The sequence below is a fragment of the Asparagus officinalis genome, chromosome 6 (genome assembly GCF_001876935.1).
Source record: "Asparagus officinalis chromosome 6, Aspof.V1, whole genome shotgun sequence".
Taxonomy (NCBI): domain Eukaryota; kingdom Viridiplantae; phylum Streptophyta; class Magnoliopsida; order Asparagales; family Asparagaceae; genus Asparagus; species Asparagus officinalis.
Window position 1 is genome coordinate 41,585,165 of NC_033799.1, and position 20,498 is coordinate 41,605,662.

The window sequence follows — 20,498 nt, forward strand, 5'->3', positions numbered from 1 at the left end:
CCGTCGTTCACCGTTCGCAGCGACCACCCCCTCAAACCGACACCGACAGCCCCGAGCCCCTCGTCCTCCTCCATCTGCCCCGTTCTTTTCCTCCATCGCACGCCACCTATTCGACGATATGTCAACGCACTTCCAGTTGCAGAACCGCCATCCGCTACGTCGCTTCGATCGCCACACGTCGCATCCGCATCAGCATCGTAGCCTCATCATCAGACCCCATGGTCTCATAGGCAAGATCCCTATTCCCCGATCGTATTTCATTACAATTTTAGATTCATCGTAAATTATTTATAAGCAAGATCCCGCTCCTCTTGACTCATCATTTCCTATTTATATCTGTCATTAATTAGTTGTATAGATTAGATTATGAATTGTTAATATCTGCATGAGCTTGTTAATGAATTGGTAAATTATCTGTTTATGTTAATTTATAATTTTTATTATCTGCGTGGGACTGTTGATGACGATATTAAATGATTTCAAATGATAAATTAATGTTTTTCGAGATTAATTAGAATTATCATTATGTGAAATAATTTTTAAAAGAGTTTATTTTGGAAAAATGGTTTAATTTGAATTATTATAATAATAAATAAGTTAGAAGAATTTATTTTGGAAAATGGGTTAGTTTTGAATGTTAAATAATTTTAATGGAAATTTTTGGAAAAGGGATTATTTTTAAAGTAATCTATTTTGGAAAAGATTATTTTTGGAATTAACCAATTTACGATCATGACGATTGGAAATTACGACATTTCATGTATAATTATTTGATAGTTGTAGTTCCATCTTGCACTATTATTACTAGTTGTTCACATTTCCTGTTCATGATTCATGACATTGTTACATAGTATTCATTGCATTTATATCTTGTTATAGTTGAGAATCGCGAGTATTGCTTGACCATAGTGACCTATGAGATATGAGTTGTTGACTTGGACTTGGGATGGGTAGGTCTGGGTTCATGTTATCAGATATGTTATTGTTTATTTCCAGGCTCGCACCAGTGAATCGTTTCGCACTGGGGTGGGTCTGAGGAGCAGTGATCGGATGTATTTATTGTTTATTTCCAAGCTCGCACCAGTGAATCGTTTCGTACTGGGGTGGGTCTGAGGAGCAGTGATCAGATGTGTTTATTATTTATTTCTAGGCTCACACCAGTGAATCGTTTCTCACTGGGGTGGGTCTGAGGAGCGGTGATATTATGATTATTGATTATTCCAGGCACACACCAGTGAATCGTTTCACACTGGGGCGGGTCTGAGGTACTAGTGAGATGTGGTTGTTAACCAGATATCCGATAATGTGAACTTTGACTCTGTGTGAGATGTGAACCAGTGACCTGTATAGGATGGCTAGTTGCATGACTCGTTTCTTGGCTAATTATAAGTTCTTGTGAGATATAGGCTAGTTGTGTTTCTTTTCATACATAGATCGGGATCAATATTTAATTATTTACAATTCGAGACATATGGTATATACATGAGGGTTTCCTTGTTTGGATTATTTCGCTCGACGTACTACGTCTCTTATTGTAGATTTTAAGTATTAATTCCATCTTTTGTATGCCCCTGTTACTTGGATGATTAGACTGATCGCTAGCTACATGATCTCGTTACCTGATCGATTTTGGATGCTTTATGTTATCATGATTTAGTAGTGTTTTCATGTTGATTTGTGGATTTCAATTGTACGTTCTTTTGTTGTTTCTGTTATCGTATCGTTTTTCGCTTTGGATTTACATTCGTTCTATTTTCTTTGTGGGGTCGGGTCTTGGCGTGTGCCATACATGCTGACGTACACCTGTTTTCTCTGGTGTACGTCAGACTTAGAGGAAGAATAGGTTCAACAAGAGCCAGAGGATTCTCAGCAGAAGTGCCTTGTAGACGGAGCAGAAGAAGGAGTCGAAGCCTATTCTTTGATGGTTCTAGTTTACCCTTGTAGTTCCTTCTTTTTTCATTGATCGATGTATTTTTGCATCTCTTCAGTATTCATTTGTTCAGATTTGTATAAGGGCATGTTTGACCCGAATATTATGTCTGGGATGAATATTCATTTGTGATATGTGTTATTTTATTCTGTGTTGTTCATTATATTCTTGCTGATTGTGATTGGGGACCTGTCACTTCGCATTGTATTTATTTCAAGACGCTTAGCGTATTAGGTTAAGGAGAAACATTTATTTTTTATTCTCCTTAATCTAATACGTCGCGGGCTTGTTCACGTTCCGATTCTCGGGTATTTTGGGAAGCAGGGCGTGACAGTATAATTTTTCAAACTCAAGAGCAAGCTCATCAAAGGTAATAACATCATCATTGTCAAGCTTGCATACCTCACTAGGGTTATCATCTAGTGGTAGTGTACATGGAGATGAGGCTTCTTTAGAACTCAAAGCGAGATTTTCCAACGCTTGTTGAATAGCCTCCAAGTCCCCTTAATGTGCTTAAATAAATTTCCATAAGGTATAAGCACTATCAAAATGAGCAAATTTGTTAGAAAAAGATGAGTGAAAAACACTAAGAAAATATTCTAAAAAAAGCTTGTTCATATTAAACATTCTTTTATCATCTTTATTCCACTTGGATTTTTCCGAAGTGGGAACAATATAAGCATCCTCAATAATTTCCCATAAATCAAATTGTTTAGATTGAACAAAAAGTTTGAATCTAACACACCATTGAGTATAGGGAAAAATATCCAAATGAGGAGCAACATTAATAGCATAACCTAAACTAGATGCATCATACATATCCATAGAGATTATATGCAAGAAGCCAAATGCAATCAAAAACATGTTAGCATGAAAACGATAACTTGGATCTTTAACTCAAGACGATTAGACCTTAAATCAAAGAGCACCAAGATCTGATACCAATTGTTAAACCCTAGAGGGGGTGATTAGGGTCTTATGCTAATCTAATCCCGATTAAATGCCAATTAAAATTATATTGATTAATTTGTTCTTGCAAGAAATATATGAGATGGATATGAACAAGAATGATATGAATAAGCACAAATAAAATATACGCTAAGCACAACACAAACACACGATATGTTTACGAGGTTCGGTCACCACGACCTACGTCCCCACTCCTCACCTTGAGGAGATCTCCACTATCACAATCCGGTTTGGAAGCCGGAACTTCTACACACTCGGTTTACAAGTTTTCCGAAAACTCTCACATAACAAACACTATGCAATCACACTTTACACACTAAGTGTAGGAACCTAGCCCGTGTCCTCCTCCTCAAGTGCTCGGATACAACCTCTCCCTAGGTTCGTCAACCGACGCCACTCCTACTGGATTCGACTCCGTCTCACGCCTCACACTTCTCTTGGTGTACAAGTGTATTATAAGTGATACTCACAATAATGGTTAAATACAATGATTTGTTCTCGGTAACAAATGAGAACACAATGAAGCTCACTCTCACTAAATCACACACCACTACCCAACAATATATAGTATGGAAATATTATAAGCTCATATAGTGTTTGTGATAACAGTGAATAGAAAATATATAACTCAATAAATATAGCTAAGATATGAAAATAAAATAACAAGCTATATGAAAAGATGAGTTAGGAAAACTTCTTAATAGACAAGAAGAACTGTAGAGGATGATGAGGATAAGATCCTCAGTTGGAATTGATAGCATCTTCTTGTTGTAGAAAACTTCTTTTGAAACAGACAAACAAAATCAGCTTAAATAGCTCTTAAACAGCTCTTAATCTTTTAAAAACTCACCGTAAAAACAAAACTCTTGGTTATTAAAAGAGGAAGGCACTGGGGTATTTATACCCACTCAAGACATCAGCCAAAACAACATTGAAAAGACCAAAATAGTCCCAGAGAATCAAATCAGAAAATACCCATTGGAAAGCAATCATCAGTTCAGCGATCGACCGTGAGAAACTGGCGGTCGACCGTGAAGCACAAAGAACAATAAACAGCTTTGAAAACTCAGGCGGTCGACTGTGGCGGTCGACCACGAAAGTCTCTGGATGAGCCACGATCGACCGTCACGGTCGATCGCGATCCAATAAAAGGCATAATTTAAAAATGAACTACTGGCGGTCGACTGTCGCGGTCGACCGCAAACTGATACAGGCTGAAATACCGGTTTTTAGCTGATTTGGAAAATACATTAAAAATATCAAATTATTTCCAAAATTAGTAAAACTTTGAGAAAAGTTTTTAAATGATAAAATAAACATGTTTGAAAAGGAATTTTTGGAAATGCAATTTTTTTTTGTGAAAACTCACTATTTTTGAAAAGTGTTCATAAAACCTGTTTTTCATGAACACAAAAATTAAACTATGGCTTGTAAACTTGTGTATATATATCATGCATACATTGTATATATATTATGAAGTATGAAAGAGATATAAACATGAAATAAAAGCTATTGTAACAAAGTTTGATGAAAAATCATTTGTATGATAGAAAAAGTGAAACTTGTGTTGTGTTTACATATTAAGCTTAAATATAATCATACGATGTATGTAAGCAAACTACTTTTATACCTAGGTGAATGCACACACATGAACTTGAATCTTTAACTCATGATTGTCGTGTTTTGAATTCCTGTAAGGGGCTGTTCGTTTCGTAAAAAAAAATTGGGAAATCAAAGAATAGGAAACCTATTTCCTATAATAATTGTTTTGAGGTTGTTTGGTTGGCTTAAAAAAGAAGAAAACTATAGAATAGGAGATGAGATGAGATGAGTTATCACCTTATTATTGGATGATGTGAGTGATTTTTTAAAAAAACTTGTTTTAAGGTTGTTTGGTTGGTTAAAAAAAATAAGGAAATGAATTGGAGGTATATTATTGGATGATGTTATGAGGTTGTTTGTGTTTAGTTCATTTTTAAAAATAAGAAAATAGATGAGATGAGATGAGTTGGAGGTATATTATTGGATGATGTGACACATACTTAAGGAAATCAATTTCTTTTTTTAGGAAATATATGGAAAGGAAGGTTTAATGAGATGAGATGAGTTATCACAATATTATTGGATGATGTGTGTGATTTTTAATGGAAAGGAAGGTTTAATGAGATGAGATGAGTTATCACAATATTATTGGATGATGTGTGTGATTTTTAAAAATGAGATAAGATGAGATGTGATGAGTTGGATGATGTGACATATTTCTTGTGTTTGGTTTACTTTTAAAGGTAAGAAATGAGATGAAATGAGATGAGTTGGAGGATAAAAATATTATTTTATTGGATATTATGGGTGAGTTTTGGGGATAGAAATGAATAAAAATATTATTTTATTAGTTTCCTTGTACCGATTTCCTTTTCTTGATTTTTAGGAAACCAACCAAACGGCCCCTAAAGAGAAAAAACAAACCACAAAAACTAAAAAAATAAATTAGCTATAAATTGTTTGACAAATCATCATCAAAACCATAGGGCCAACACAAAGAGCTGCTCCATGGAGTCTTCATCTTCCTTCGCGGCATGCTTCGCTACTATAAAGTTAAGACTGCTGTTGGGCTCTATCATCCCAGGAACTTTCTTTGGACCCTGTGCTATCACGTATGCCTTTTTTTTCCTCCTCTTTCTTTAATCCCTTCGGCTTTAGATGAGATATTTCTCCTAACACCGATCAGCTATATGTCTTATCTTCTCATAATGACTACAAATCAGTCCTGTTTTTCCTGGATCACCCTTCTTCTTCTCCTTTTTAGGTTGGGAACCACTAGACTCGCCTCCAGATTGTTTGGCTTCTCCCTTCGTCTCGTTGCTCTTCTTCTGTTTTCCTTCAATGGCAATAGCCTTCACACTCGCTTCTGTAATGGACTTGACCGTGAATAACTTCATCTCCTCAGTAACTCTTTAAACTTGTTCCACGACACTACCTTCTTCTCCTTCTTGTAGTAGGATTTCCACCACGTCAACGTGTGCCCTAAAAGCTTCAATGTCGTAAAAAAATATTCTCTTGTGACGAATAGCCATAAAGAGTAAAATAAGTCTCCATCCACTTGATCTAATCATCAAACCTCTTAACGTCGACACTCCCATCATAAACATGAATCTCCACTCTGCAATCTATCTTTAGATTCTGGTAAGTATCTTTACCCCCTTGATGTGGAACAGTCTTGAAGGTCTCGATCTCCTCGACGAAATCTGAAGTCTTATTCTCCCCATCGGACTTTACGAGTTTCTTCTTGGACTTCGAAGAAGATTCGCTCTTTTTGTCCCCTCCATGGATGATATTGATGAGTTGTGTTAGAGTCGATCCTATCGTCTCGATATTCTTCTCCAATGCATCAAGCCTTGTTGACTTGTCACTTTCTGTCATCTTCTTCTTCCTTAATTTCTCAATTTCTTCTAAGGAAATAAGAATCTCACCTTATCACGCCCCGCTTTCCAAAATACCGGGGAATCAGAACGTGAACAAGCCCGTGAAGTATTAGATTAAGGAAAATAAATAAAAATAAACATTTCTTCTCAACCTAATACGCTAAGCGTCAAGTAATATAAAATGCGAAGTCACAGGTCCTCAATCATAATTAGCAAGAATATAGTGAATAACTCAGAATGGAAAAGATACATATCACAAATAGAATATCATCCGAGATACAGAGTTTGGGTCAAACATGCCCTTATTACAAAACTATTCAACTAAATGCTGAAGAGATATAGAATACATCAATCAATGAAAAAAAAAGAACTGCAAAAGAATAAACTAAGGACCGTCAAATAACTAAGGAGATAGCTAAGCTTTAACTTGTACTTCTGCTCCATCTGCAAGGCACTCCTGCTGAGAATCCTCTAGCTCCTGTACGATTCCGAACTGAGGCTGTCCATCTTCTAAATCTGATGTACACCAGAAAAAATAGATGTACATCAGCGTGCATGGCACACAGCAAGATCCCACAGAGAGAAATAGAAACAGTCGAACGACCAAGGCAAAAGCAATAATAATAATAATAGAAGCTTGCTACTAGAATACTAATAATTTAAATGCAATCTATCACTAGAATATAATAATCAGAATAATCCAAGAAAATCAACCAAGTAACAAGTCGATCATGCAGCTAGCGATCAGAATAATCATCCAAGTAACAAGGTCATATAACTAGATGTAATTAATACTTAAAAATCTACAACAAGAGACGTAGTACGTCGGGCAAAATAATCCAAACAAGGAAACCCTCATGTATATACCATATGTCTCAAATTATAGATAATTAAATATTAACCCCGATCTATGTATAAAAAAATACAATTGACCTACATCTCACAAAAATTCATACTTAGCCAACAAACGAGGTCATGTAACTAGCCATCTAATAACAGGTCACTGTTTCACATCTTACATAGAGTTAATGCTCATATCATCGGATAACTGACTGTTTATAAATCCACTATTTGCAACCAATACCACTACACAAACTCGGTCAGAGGACTACACGCAATTCATTTTCAGCCTAGTATGGACTCAAGTTAAACTCGGGTGAATATCAAATTCACGGACAAAAGTAGTGACACCGATCCATTTTGACCCAACAAAACAATCCCAGTGGCGACACTGATCCACTGGTGCGAGCCTGAAAGATATAGCAACAGCTTTATCCGATTACATGAACAGAGACTTTCTCATCCCAACATCTCTTGTATTTCTAAGTCAACAAGACACAAGCCTCTAGGTCTTATTCATGTCACACATGTCACTATAGTCATAAACTCCTAATGATTCTCAATCACAATAAGAAACAATAAATGCAGCTAATGCTATACCATAAAATCATGACATGTCACGTAATTAAAATATGAATCATGGAATCAGCGGATGATTTGCACATAAAATGTCGCGATCAACAACCATCAATCACACGATCATAAACTAAATTAATTCAAAATAAATAATTCTTTTGCAAAATAAATTCCTTTCAAATTGTCTCTCAACATAATTATTCTAAAAATAATCACTTAAAATAATAAATTCATAAATTCAAAATAATCTTTTTACAAGATAAATTCTCATTAATTCAAAATAGTCTATTTTCCCAAAATAAATTCTTTTAAAAATATTTATCATTCTAAAATGATTTCCTTCCACAAAATAAATTCTAAAAAAATATTTTAATTATTATAAAATACTATTTATCATATAGTTATAATTTATTTAATATTACTTATCAAACCCACATAGATACTTATTAACAAAACTAAAATTCTAATAAAACAATTAAAAAAGGTAAATTTGTACGTAGGACAAATATAAGAATTGAAACGAAACAAAACGAGAATCAAAATCTTGCCTTGGGAATATTGTCGAGGATGTCATAGAGGGTAGTAAGGTTCGTCGGGTGTCTGTACGGGTCACAACGGGTTTCGCAGCTCGTCGGAAAGTCAATCATGTGATAGAAAACAAAAAGGGAGGCGTTAGTAACGATTAGCGATATTCAAAATATTATAACGAAAGGTAGAAAATGAGCCCAAGTGAGATAGAGATACTATATGATAGAAAATATAAAGGGCTACACACCGGTGAAGAAGGTGGGAAAAACAGAGACCGAAGGTGGCCAAAAAAAGCGTTCGAAGTCGGCACAGCGCTGCTGTTTTCTGCTCGCTGCTGTCGTCGAGCGATGTTTCGGATGTTACCAAGAGATGTGGAGAATGAGTTAGAGTATGATACAAATTTAAGATGATAGGAAATATGTAGAGCTACTCACCAGAGAAGAAATCGGTAGAAAAAGAGATCGGAGGTGATCGAAAAGTGCGTGCGAAGTGGGCACAAAACTACAAAAAATCTGCTCACTGTTTAGTCGATGTTCGGGCTCATTCCTCGCTGTTCGGAGTCTTTCGTTGCTGTCCGAGCTTGCCAGAGGTGGGAGGAGGTTGCCAGGGTTTTTGGGGTGTCTCGGTGGGCTCTGACGGGCTATGTGGGGATCCAGCGGGGTTGCTCGGTCAAGGATGGGTGGTGTGGTCGGAGCTCAGGGGAGGTTGCTGAAGTTGATGGTGGTGGCGCTGGTGGTTGAGGTGGCATGAGCGGCGGCAGGATGAGATATATATATATATATATATATATATAAAAGTGATATTTATCATTTTAAAAAAAAATTAAAAATAATATTAATTACAAAAAATCAAATAATTATGGGATAATTATCTACACAATAAAACGTACAGTTATACTAATACGACATATAATACGTAATAATAGTAACAATATAGCAAATTGTACAAAACAATACGTAATAATAATACAACTTATTATACGAAATAATTATTAGCCCTTATGTTTTGATGATATTTTATAACCACCATTATCGGTACTAATTGCTTATTGAGTGATATTGTAGTTAATATATAAATCAAGCTTGTTAGTACCACTTATAGATGATTGGATGGAATATGAGCTACAACGATAATATCCAAAGGAGGAGGAGGCATAGTGATGAAGCAAATGTTAATAAAGAACAACACATACATGTCAAAGCTTCATCAACTCAAAGCTATATCAAGACTCAAAGAATTGTAATTCTATGTGAGGATATTAGCTAGTTTTTATTTTCTCTCTAGTACTAGAATATAGGCAAGTAGTTGTAGATTTTACTTGAAGCTATTGGGATATCACACACACGTTTTCATAATTATATTTTTGAGCGTTTTGACAAAATATCATTTTTCACAAGTATGAGGACCTTTTCCTAACATTCCTTTTCCAAACAGTTTGTTTTTAGTGTTAAAAACAATTTACAAAGTTACACCAATTTTTAGAAGTCATTTGAATATCTTTACAGATTATCTAAAACGAGTCAAAACTGTTTTTTAACTGTATCTGTTGTGTCAGTTCGCGGTCGACCGTCACGGTCGACCGCGCCTGTGTCTTTTCCTGAGTGGGTTGCAGAAACTTTCGCGATCGACTGCCATAGTCGACCGTTAACTCAAAAATTTCCACGGTCGACCTCTGAAAATTTCAAGCCTCGAAAGTGGCTCGCGGTCGACCGCGAGATTTTCACGATCGACCGCTATTTACTCCAACAGCTTGTTACGTACAGATTTCAGACGACGATTTTTACGGGATTTGGGGGATTTGGGTATAGGTTTTGGCTGCAGTGTTTTCTCCTATTTAAACCCTTCATACCCCTCTTCTTTAACTTATCCCAAGCACTTTGAAAAACTAGAGATCTGTTTTTACTGAGAGCCAAAATTTTCAAACCTATTTTCTGTGTTTTTTAAGTTTACTTCTCAGCTTCAGTGTAATCTTTCTCCTTGCCATAGGGACATTGTAAAGAGAGAGTTTTTACACCATTACTACTATTGAGAGCTTGATCTTATGGAGATCAACTGTGTGGGAGTGAGATCTTGTGGTGATCAACTGTGTAGTCGTGAGATCTTGTGGAGATTGTTGCATACAAAAAGTTCCAGCTTCCAAACCGGGTTGTGTAGTATTCTCCTCGAGAGTGGGGAGCGGGGACGTAGGTCAGCGAGCCGAACCTCGTTCATACATCGCGCGTCACTTGGATAATGATTTCTAACTCTATCTCATTTACTTTGGTTGTTCTCTCTATTATCTGTTGCTTGTCTTATTTTTTATTGCACAATTATAGCCTTAAGACCCTAATCACCCCTCCTCTAGAGTCCAACAATTGGTATCAGAGCTTGGTCTCTATATTAGTTTTTGGTCTAACCACCTTAGAGAAAAGATCTTATGGAGGCTTTAATGAATGTGCATATGCTAGAAGGACAATCCACCACTAGACCACCACTGTTCACAGGTAGTAATTTTGCTTATTGGAAGGCTAGGATGAGGATTTACCTTCGTTGCATTAATCTTGACATTCTAGAACTCAAAGAGAAAAAGTATGTAGAAAAGTCTAAGATTGGTAATATGACCGATGGAGAAAGGAACCAAGCTAATCTCAATGCAAAGGCTATGAATATCTTAATTTGTGGTCTTTCCCCTAATAAATACAATAGGGTTTCTACGTGTGCAACCGCATACGAAATTTGGGTGAAATTGTGTATTACACATGAATGAACCCCCCAAGTTAAGGAATCCAAAATTAGTGGGTTTATGCATGACTTTGAGTTATTTAGAATGTTTCCTAATGAATCCATTGATGCTATGTTTTCTCGCTTCACTAACATAATTAATGAATTGCATGGTCTTGACAAGCGTTTGACTATCCAAGAGATGAACTACAAGATCCTTCGTTCATTGACTCCGGCATGAGAACCCAAAGCTATGGCCATAGAGGAAGCTCACGATCTTACTACTCTAACTATTGATTGTCTCATCGGCAAGCTTAAGGTTCATGAGAAGGAACTCAAGGGAAAGGAGGAGGAAGTGCCCCCAAGAGAAGTTGAGGATTCATCACCAAAAATGAAGACCATAGCTCTCAAGGGAGATAGTGATAACTCATCATCATCGTCGGATAGTGAAGTTGATTTTTCTAGAGAAGTGGCTCACCTATCTAGAAGAATATCTAGACTCATTAAAATGAACAAGAAGTTTAATCCCTGATCTAATAATAAATTTTCTTCAATGAACTGGGTCATATCGCTAAAGATTGCCCCAAGCTCAAGGAGAAATACTTGAAGTACAAGAAGAAGAAAGCCATGTATGCCGGATGGGAGGAATCTGAACCAAGCGATTCGGATAGCATTGAAGAAGGAGCTAAGATTGCTATTCATGATCCCAACATTTGCTTCATGGCTTATGAAAAGGAGGTAGTTTCTGACACCAAAAGTGAATCCTTTTATATGCAATGTGATCTAGCTACCGCATTAGAAGAATTAAACATTGAGTTTAAAAGGATGCCAAAAGAATTTTCTTCCTTTAAAAAATTACATGCTTCTTGTGATTTAAAACTTGAACAACTATAAACATCTATTGATTTAAAAGATGAATTGCTAAGGGATCTTGATTTTGAAAACAAACAATTAAGATCCAAGATTGAAAGACTTGAAATTAAGAGTGGTAGGATTAGACCACTCATGCTTATGCTAATTATCATCATCATAAGAGAAATAGATTTTATAGATCTCATGCCTCTACACACAAGAGAAATTTTGTGTGCACATATTACATGAAACGTGGTCATATTTCTACTCATTGTAGGATTAAAGACAATCATGATTTTTATGGAATGACATGGGTACCCAAAGATACCAAGCTTACTAACCACCAAGGACCTAAGATTTGGGTACCTAAAGTTACTACACATTCATCTATTGTAGGGAACATCACGAGCATGATGTAGAAAGATGTGGTACCTTGATAGTGGTTGCTCACATTATATAACGGGCAACAAAGAGCTATTTGCAACCCTATCAAGTATTGAAGGAGGTAGCGTCTCCTTTGGTGGTGGTGAGAAAGGTAAAATCATAGGTATTGGATGCATTGGTAAGATACATTCTCCCGTAATAGAAGATGTTTATTTGGTTAGTGGCTTGAATCATAATCTTCTTAGCATTAGCCAATTGAGTGATAAAGGTTTTGATATTTCCTTTAAACCGGAAAAATGCATTGTTAGCTCAAATGGAAAAACTATTTTTGTTGCTATTAGAAAATCCAATGTATACATTTTTGAGATGAATGAGCTATTAGATCAAGATGTCAAATGCCTTGCGGCGGTTGATGAAAACCCTTGGATTTGGCATAAGAGGCTCGGACATGCGAACATGGAATTTATATCAAAATTATCCAAGAGGAATCTTGTAAAAGGGTTACCAAACTTACATTTCATCAAAGATACTATTTGTGAATATTGTGCTAAAGGTAAACAAACTAAGTCTACCTTCAAATCCATCAATGAGGTATCAACTTCTAAACCCTTGCAATTACTTCATCTTGATTTATTTGGTCCTATGCGTGTTACCTCTTTTGGAGGCAAACACTATGTTTTTGTTATCATTGATGATTTCTCTCGTTTTACATGAACAATCTTTCTTGCAAGTAAAGATGAATGTTTTGAAGAATTTTCGAATCATGTTAAAAGAATTAAAAATGAAAAAGAGTTGAAAGTTGTTAAAATAAGAAGTGATCATGGTGGTGAATTTCAAAAATTTTTTCTATGATTTTTGAGCACATAGTGGTATAACTCATGTGTTTTCCACTCTAAGAACACCACAACAAAATGATGTTGTTGAACGGAAAAATCGCACCATACAAGAGATGGCACGAACTATGTTAAATTCTTTTGATTTGCTTAAGTATTTTTGGGCGGAAGCCGTCAATACGGCTTGTCATGTTTTAAATCGTGTTTTGATTAGACCTAAGCTTAAGAAATCTCCTTAGGAACTATTTTATGGCAAAACTCCTTTTATTGGATATTTTCGCATCTTTGGTTGTAAATGTTTTATTTTAAATACAAAAGATCACCATGATAAATTTGATTCTAAAATTGATGTTGGCATTTTCCTAGGATATGCACCTCGAAGTAAGTCTTATAGGGTCTTCAACAAACGAACTCTTGTTGTTGAAGAATCTATAAACGTTACTTTTGATGAGACTAATATTGGTTTACAAGTTGATTTGCCTAAGAAAGATGATGATGATGTTGAGGGAGGATTGAAACTTTTGCAAATAAATGAAACACCCTCAATAGATGTTTAAAAGGATGGGGATAGCAATAACATTCAAGAGTAAGAACAAGAACTCTCCAAAGCATGAATATTTGCACCAAATCATCCAAAGGAGCAAATCATTGGGAATCCTTCACAAGGAGTTATGACTCGCTCAAAGGCTTTGAGTGAGTGTGGTAATATTACCTTCTTATCTCAAATAGAACCTAAAAAGATTAATGATACTTTAAAGGATGAGTTTTGGGTTTTAGCTATGTATGATGAACTAAACAATTTTCGAAGAAATGATGTTTGGAAACTATTTCCTAGACCTAACAATGCTAGTGTAATTGGAAAAAAGGTTTTTAGAAACAAACTTGATGAACATGGCATTGTAACAAGAAATAAAGCTTGTTTGGTTGCCCAAGGATACAATCAAGAGGAGGGCATAGACTATGATGAAACATTTGTACCGGTTGCAAGGTTAGAATTAATTAGGAAGTTTTTGGCTTTTGCAAGCTTTAAAGATTTCAAATTAATTCAAATGGACGTTAAAATTGCATTTCTAAATGGTTTTATAGAAGAGGAAATATATGTTGAGCAACCCCCCGGTTTTATGGATCATGCATTTGCTAATCATGTTTACCGGGTTCAAAAAGCTTTATATGGGTTAAAACAAGCTCCTAGAGCTTGGTATGCTCGCCTCTCTAGTTTTCTTCTTGAAAATAGTTTTCTAAAGGAAAAATTAATAATACTCTTTTTGTGAGAAAAAGGAAAAATGATTTTATTTTAGTTCAAATATATGTTGATGATATCATTTTTGGTGCTACTAATGAATCTTTGTGCAAGGAATTTTCTAAGGTTATGCAAGATCATTTTGAGATGAGCATGATGGGAGAGCTCACATTCTTTCTCGGGCTCCAAGTCAAGCAAATTAAGGATGGGATATTCATTCCTCAAAGCAAGTATGCTAGAGAATTGGTGAAGAAATTCAATTTGGAGAATTCTAAACATGCACCAAATACCATGAGTACAAGTGTCAAGCTTGATGCGGATGATAGTGGTGAGGATGTGGACCAAAAACTATACCGAGGTATGATAGGTAGTCTTCTTTATCTCACCTCTAGTAGACCCGATAACATGTTTAGTGTGTGTGCATGTGTATGTTTTCAAGCTTCTCCTAAAACATCTCATTTAATTGTAGTTAAAAGAATTATTAAATATGTCAATGGAACAATTGATCTTGGTTTATTTTATCCAAAAAGCACCTCTTTTGATGTTTATGGTTTTTGTGATGTCGACTTTGCCGGATGTAAGGTTGATCGCAAGAGTACGAGTGGTACATGTCAATTCTTGGGTAACTCTTTTGTCTCTTGGGTTTCCAAAAAACAAAATTGTGTTGCCTTGTCCACTATGGAAGCGGAATACATTGCCGTCGGCTTATGTTGTACCCAAGTTTTGTGGATGAAACAAAGTTTAGTTGACTACGATTTGAAATTTTAAAATATAAATTTTTTTTTGTGATAACATTAGTGCTATCAATATTTCAAAAAATTCGGTTTTGCATTCTAGAACCAAGCATATTGATGTGCGCCATCATTTCTTACGCGATTATGTAGAGAGGCGAGATGTATCCCTTGTGTATATTGACACAAAATCTCAATTAGCGGACATCTTTACCAAGCCTCTTAGTTAAGAAGATTTTTGTCGTATAAGGAATGGTTTGGGTTTATGCACTATGTGAAAGTTCTATTTGCTTGCTTGGTTAGTTGCATTTCATATGCATTTTTGTTTATTATTTTTTTACCCCATTTTGATAGTGATAAAGGGGGAGACAAATCTCTTCATTTGTGCACATAGTAAGGGGGAGCTCATAGATAGGGTGAGCTACTATCTATATCCTATATTTATTTTGCTCCTATATAATGGTTGGTTGTCATCATCAAAAAGGGGGAGATTGTTAGCCCTTATGTTTTGATGATGTTTTACAATCACCATTATCGGTACTAATTGCTTGTTGAGTGATATTGTAGTTAATATATATATCAAGCTTGTTAGTACCACTTATAGAAGATTGGATGGAATATGAACTACAACGATGATATCCAAAGGAGGAGGAGGCATAGTGATGAAGCAAATGTTAATAAAGAACAACACATACAAGTCAAAGCTTCATCAACTCAAAGCTATATCAAGACTCAAAGAATTGTAATTCTATGTGAGGATGTTAGCTAGTTTTTCTTTTCTCTCTAGTGCTAGAATGTAGGCAAGTAGTTGTAGATTTTACTTGAAGCTATTGGGATATCACACACACGTTTTCATACTTATATTTTTGAACGTTTTGATAAAATATCATTTTTACAAGTATAAGGACCTTTTCGTAAAATTCCTTTTCCAAACAATTTGTTTTTAGTGTTAAAAACAATTTATAAAGTTACACAAATTTTTAGAAGTCATTTGAATATTTTTACAGATTTTCTAAAACGAATCAAAACTATTTTTTAACTGTATCTGTTATGTCAGTTCGCAGTCGACCACCACGGTCGACCGTGACGGTCGACCGCGCTTGTGTCTTTTCCTGAGTGTGTAGCAGAAACTTTCACGGTCGACCCTCATGGTCCACCGTCAGCTCAAAAATTCCTACGGTCTACCATCATGGTCGACCGTAAAAGTCTTTGGAAATTTTTCGAGCCTCGAAAGTGGCTCGCGGTCGACCGCGAGATTTTCACGGTCGACCGCCGTTTACTCCAACGGTTTGTTACGTACAGATTTCAGATGACGATTTTTACGGGATTAGGGGGATTTGTGTATGGGTTTTGGTTGCAGTGTTTTCTCCTATTTAAACCCTTCATACCCCTCTTCTTTAACTTATCCCAAGCACTTTGAAAAACTAGAGATCTGTTTTTACTGAGAGCCAAAATTTTCAAACCTATTTTCTGTGTTTTTTAAGTTTACATCTCAGCTTCAGTGTAATCTTTCTCCTTGCCATAGGGACATTGTAAAGAGAGAGTTTTTACACCATTACTACTATTGAGAGCTTGATCTTATGGAGATCAACTGTGTGGGAGTGAGATCTTGTGGTGATCAACTGTGTAGTCGTGAGATCTTGTGGAGATTGTTGTATACAAAAAGTTCCAGCTTCCAAACCGGGTTGTGTAGTATTCTCCTCGAGAGTGGGGAGCGGGGACGTAGGTCAGCGGGCCGAACCTCGTTAACACATCGCGCGTCACTTAGATAACGATTTCTAACTCTATCTCATTTGCTTTGGTTGTTCTCTCTATTATGTGTTGCTTGTCTTATTTTTTATTGCACAATTATAGCCTTAAGACCCTAATCACCCCCCTCTAGGGTCCAACAATAATACGTAATAGTGAAAATAATACAACGTATTATTTAAAATAATACTATTAAGTATCGATAACACAATTCAAAAGATTTTTACTACACCAAGTTAATTTATAAATATCAAAATTATTTAAAAATATAAAATTTGGACTTTTAAATCGTAGAAAGTTCTAGAAAATTGAGAAATACAAATACTCTTTCAAAAAAATTAAATATTTAAAAATACCAGAAAATTTTTTTAACTAGTATCAAAAGTTCACGGTCATTACATTCTACCCCCCTTAAAACAAATTCCGTCCTTGGAATTAAAGAACCCAAGGACAGATATGAAACGATATCCATAAGCAGAGGAGACAAGAAACAAGAAATAGTGGGAAGTTACGAGACAAGAAACAGTGAAAAGTTCCGGAGTTAAAAAGTGATAAGGAAGGGGTGGAACAAAATCTATCAAGAAAATAGGATAATAGCTCAAGAATAATCTCACGGATGAAATCATGATATGCGTCTAAATTATCTATTATATTCTCACTGGTAGGAACTCGGGACCGTGACCTGCATAGACCACCACTAAAACCTATCACGCCTCACTTCCCAAATTACCAGGGAATCGAAATGTGTACAAGCCCACGATGTATTAAATTAAGAAGAATAAATAAAAATAAACATTTCTCCTCAATCTAATACGCTAAGCATCAAGCAATATAAAATGCAAAGTCACAGGTCTCCGATCACAATTAGCAAGAATATGATGAACAACTCAGAATGGAAAAGAGACATATCACAAATAGAATATCATCCGAGACACAGAGTTTGGGTCAAACATGCCCTTATTACAAAACTATCCAACTAAATACTGAAGAGATATAGAATACAATGATCAACGGAAAAAGAAAGAACTACAAAAGAATAAACTAAGGGCCATCAAATAACTAAGGAGATAGGTAAGCTTTAACTTGTTCTTCTGCTCCGTCTGCAAGACACTTCTACTGAGAATCCTCTAGCTCCTGTACGATTTTGAACTGAGGCTGTCCGTCTCCTAAATCTGACATACACCAGAGAAAATAGGTGTACGTTAGCATGTATGGCACACGGTAAGATCCCACAAAGAGAAATAAAAATGGTCTAACGACCAAGGCAAAAACAGTAATAACAATAATAGTAGCTTGCTATTGGAATACTAAAAATCTAAATACAATCTATCACTAGAATATAATAATCATAAGAATCTAAGAAAATCAACCAAGTAAAAAGTCAATCATGCAGCTAGCGATCAGAATAATCATCCAAGTAACAAGGTTATACAACTAGATGGAATTAATACTTAAAAATCTACAACAAGAGATGTAGTATGTCGACCGAAATAATCCAAATAAGGAAACCCTCATGTATATACCATATATCTTAAATTGTAGATAATTAAATATTAACCCCGATCTATGTATAAAAAGAAATACAACTGGCTTACATCTCACGAGAATTCATACTTAGCTAAGAAACGAGGTCATGTAACTAGTAATCCTATAACAGGTCACTGTTTCACATCTCACACAGAGTCAACGCTCATATCATCAGATAACTGATTGTTTACAAATCCCCTACGCGCATCCAATACCGCTACACAAACTCGGTCAGAGGACTACACGCAATTCGTTTTCAGCATGGTCCGGACTCAAGCTAAACTTAGGTGAATATCAAATTCACGGACCAAAGTAGTGACACCGATCCATTTTGACCCAACAAACCAGCTCTAGTGGCGACACCGATCCACTGGTGCGAGCCTTGAAGATATATCAATAGCCTTATCCAATTACATGAACAGAAACATTCCCATTCAACATCTCCTGTATTTCTAAGTCAACAACACACAAGCCTCTAGGTATTATTCATGTCACACATGTCACTATAGTCATAAACTCCTCATGATTCTCAATCACAACAAGGAAAACTAATACTATGTAATAAAATCATGGCATGTAACGTAATTGAATAAGAATCATGGAATCAGGTGATGATTTGCACATAAAATGTCACGGTCAACAACCGTCAATCACATGATCATAAACTAAATTAATTCAAAATAAATAATTCTTTTGCAAAATAAATTCCTTTCAAATTATCTCTTACCATAATTATTCTAAAAATAATCTCTTAAAATAATAAATTCATAAATTCAAAATAATCTTTTTACAAGTAATTATTCTAAAAATAATCTCTTAAAATAATAAATTCATAAATTCAAAATAATCTTTTTACAAGATAATTTTTTATTAATTCAAAAGTCTATTTTCCCAAAATAAATTCTTTTAAAAATATTTATCATTCTAAAATGATTTCCTTCCACAAAATAAATTCTAAAAAATATTATAATTATTCTAAAATATTATTTATCACATAGTTATGATTTATTTAATATTATTCATCAAACTCACGTAGATAATTATTAACATATCTAAAATTCTAATAAAACAATTAAAAAATGTAAATTCGCACGTACGACAAAGATAAGAATTGAAGCGAAACAAAAAGAGAATCGGGATCTTGCCTCAGGAAAATTGTCGAGGATGTCGTAGAGGGTAGTGGGGGTCATTAGGTGGCTGTACGGGTCACAACGAGTTCCGCGTCTCGTCGAAAAGTCAATTATGTGATAGAATACAAAAAGGGAGGCGTTAGTAACGATTAGCGATATTCGAAATGTTATAACGAGAGGTAGAAAATGAAACAAAGTGAGATGGAGATACTATGTGATAGAAAATATAAAAGGCTACACACTGGCAAAGATGGTGGTGAAAACAGAGACCGGAGGTGGCCGGATAAAGCGTGCAAAGTCGGCACAGCGCTACTGTTTTCTGCTCGCAACTACCGTCGAGCGATGTTTCAGATGTTACTGAGAGAGATAGAGAACGAGTTAGAGCGTGATACAAATTGGAGATGATAGGCAACATGTTGGGCTACTCATCAGAGAAGAAAATCTGCAAAAACGAATATCGGAGGTGATCGGAAAGTGCGTACAAAGTAGGCACAAAACTGCAAAAAATCTGCTCGCTATTCAGTCGTTGTTCGGGCTCGTTCCTCATTGTTTGGAGTCTTCCGTTGCTGTCCGAGCTTACCAGAGGTGGGAGGACGTTGCTGGGGTCATCGAGGTGTCTCGGTGGGCTCCGACGGGACTATGCGGGTGGGGATCCGACGGGTTGCTCGCAAGGAGGAGCGGGGTGAGTCGGAGCTCAGGGGGGGGGATTGTTGATGTGATGTGTGGTGGCACTAGTGGTTGAGGCGCGCATGACGGTGCGGTGATGATGAGGCGGTGGAGGAGTGAGGTAGAGGCGGTTGGGTTGGGAGAGGAGAACGAGAGGAGAGAGAGAGAGAGAGAGAGACGAGCAGGCGAGAGAGGGCAGCAGAATATGAAGTATAGTTGCGGGCGTGTGAAACCGGGCGTTAGCAGGGGGTTAGAACAGTCAGAAGACGAGTTGAAAAGAGAAGATGACACAGGTATTAATCAAATTAACATTCTGAGTATATATAAGGCTAATTAATCTACACTTTCATTAATTATTATATAAACCTCTATAATTACTATTTACTAAATATACATAAAACTGTATACATAATATATTATA